A 3,029-nucleotide genomic window follows, 5' to 3' on the forward strand; every position below is an offset into this window, starting at 1 on the left:
GCAAGTTGCTGAAGCTGTCCGTGCCTCCATTTCCCCATCTCTAAGATGAGGATAATAATAGATACCTTCTCACAAAATTACTGTCAGAATCAAAGAGTCAATGTATCTAAGCTGCTAAGAGCAGCACAGGGGCATGGTCAGTGCAAGGTGTGTTAGCTGTTGTCTTTAATACTTAGAGTTTGGACAAACAATTTTTTTAAACCTAGGTATCAGTTTCTCCTCAGTTTATTGAACCTTTTTCTATATGCTAGGCTCTGTCCTAGAGACTGAAGATGCAGAATGCAATAGAACAGAACACTTTTCTCACAAATTTGCCACAATCTCCCATGAAGACCCCAGCCGTTAGAATGCGGTGAGTGCCATGATGCAAACGTGCACAAGTTGCCCCAACACAAACCAGACGAGGGTCAAGGGAGCTGGCGGGAGGGTGTGAAGGTTAGAGGGGAGGATGGAAAGTCAAGAAAGAGGGTTGTGATCAGAGAAAAGGAAAGGTAGAGATCAGGAAAAAAGAGACTTTATGGTTTTGGGTGAATTAAAAACATTTGGGGCAGGATACTATTTTGGAAATTAACAGATGTACCTTGTATTTCTGGTATTCCTACCTTGTCCCCTGCCCCTCCCATTTTTAAGCAGCTCATGTTTTGTCTGTATGACCTCAGGGCAGGAATGTGACCCAACGGAATGTGGGCAAGAAAAGAGTTGAACTTTTGTACAAGTTTTCAGTTTCAAAATCCTAGGCCCTAAGAAGGACTTGAAGTTTAAAAGCATATCAGAAACTTTTCTTTCCTCCCCACAGACATAGAAAAAGACACACACACACACACACACACACACACATACAGTGGAGACCAGAAATAGTCCCAAGTTTAGGGAAAGAAGGAGAGGATGAAAGAATTAAAGAAAGCTTAGCTATCATTGCATCTCTGAGAAGGGACCATGTCCTAGGGGTGAGTTTGGGTGCAGAGGGAGCTATGTCCTTATCCCAGAGAAAAGACCAGGGAGGAAGAACACCCAGCATAATGCAGAAGCAGGAGAGCTGTCTATGTGGTGTGTGTCTAGGCAGATGATTCTCAGACAGCCTCACAGGGTTTCTCCCAAGGAGTTTCTCTCAACATGGCATGGAGAGACAAGGTTGATGTGGATGCAAGCAGAAAACAAAGCAGCAGCAATTCCTACCACCCAGAGGGATGCAGCGGCAAAAGGATATTTCATGCACATCCAGGAGCAACCCTGGTAGCTGGCAAGCATTCAACATTCTTGCAGGTTGGACACAAGTACACACAGGAGAAACCTGAGACATGTGTCAATCACAGCCCAGACAGAACTTCAGATGTATCTGTTAGAGTCCAGGCAGGAGAACAGAAATGGCTCTAGGGATTTCAAAGAGAAAGGACTTAATAAATAGAACAGGTTAAACAGGTATTAGAAGGCTGAAAGAGCAAAAATGAGGCACTGAATCATGCAAATATTAGTAATTTTAAAAAGAAAAAAAAAGGAAAAGGAAAATAAGAAAAAGGAGAACAAAAGGAAAGAGGTGAGGTTACCTGCATCTGGAAGTTTAGAGGAGGGCATAGTTGTTGCTTGAACTTCTGAGACTGCTGCTGGTGGTTCCTCTCAGGGTGGGGGAGAACACGGCTAATGCTGGGAATGCAAAAGAACCTGGAGGCTGGAGCCACAACCCTCTTCTTTTGTTTGAGGGATGCTGAGAGGAACTGGAAATATGTGAAACATCGTCTTCCCCTCCTCCTTCCATTGAATTCCCACCATTGTCTCCCATTGTCAGAAGCCAATTAGAAGCCAGCAGGCAAAGAGTTATGAGAAAGATAGTTTGCAGATCTCCAGGCCTACCGTCACACAATACAGAAGAATGGGCATCTCTGCAGATGCCAACATCAATAAATGAAAATCCAGGCACATGTTCCCCAACATAGCTTGGTGCTACATAAGCCCTCCCCACCCAACTCTGAGACATAGTTACCACCCAAGAAGACCCTAAGTGGGCTGAGATCAAATTCCTGCCATGTTTAAAATGAAGGCTAAAATATAGAAATTATATCACGTTACGGAAAATAAAGTGACATTTCTCATATGTCCAAATTGGCAGACAGACATTCATACCTACTACACTTAAAAACTATATTTCAGCTACTTCCCATCTCCATCATAGAGGATTCAAAAAGACCAAGATACTTAAGAAAATTTGAAATAACTCAATAATCCCCCATAAAAGGCAGAAAAGAATAAAAATAAAAAGGAAACATGGACATGTGAGTTGATGCCAAAGTCTAATGTAAGTTTCCAAAGCTATCCTTTCTTTAACATTGTATTTTCTTAATTTCTTTCACGTCAATGGCTATTGGAGAAAGAGCACTAAGATGATATTTAAGTTTGTGTTTAGTCTTCCTTCCAAGTCCAGTCATGGTGTTCTTGCTGTCAATAAAGTTATCTGTGTACATAATATTAGGATCTTTTATCTTCTCACCACACACATTCTCCCCGGACATTATCATCTTCTATCGTAATTTCAACTATCATGTCTTGTGGCGAAGACCAATAGCCATCTAACAAAATTCATTTTAACTTTGTCTTGGTTATATATCTCTACATGGAGTTGGCAAACTTTTTCTGCAAAAGGCCAGATGTAAATATTTTAGTCTATGCAGTCCATCCGTATAGTCTCTGTTGCAACTACTCAACTGTGCCTTTGTATCATGAAAGCAGCCATGGACAATATGTAAACAAACGGGCATGACTGTTCCAATAAATATTTATTTACAAAAACAGGAATGGGGCTGGACTAGTCCTGAGGGCTGTAGTTTGCTAACCCTTGACCTAGATTAAATTTATCACCCTTTCTGTTTGTAGCTACGTGATTAAGTTCACTCCTCAGTGGAGGGGTGGAAGTGATATTTGCTGCTTCCAGATTTTACCAGTAAGAACTAGCCATGCCCTCGCCTCCATGCCATGTCCTCTTCTACCAGCTGCGTGAGGTGATGATGAAGTGCTAGGGCAAGGATTCTCAACCTTGG

This window comes from Equus przewalskii, chromosome 19, assembly GCF_037783145.1.
Source record: "Equus przewalskii isolate Varuska chromosome 19, EquPr2, whole genome shotgun sequence".
Lineage (NCBI taxonomy): Eukaryota > Metazoa > Chordata > Mammalia > Perissodactyla > Equidae > Equus > Equus przewalskii.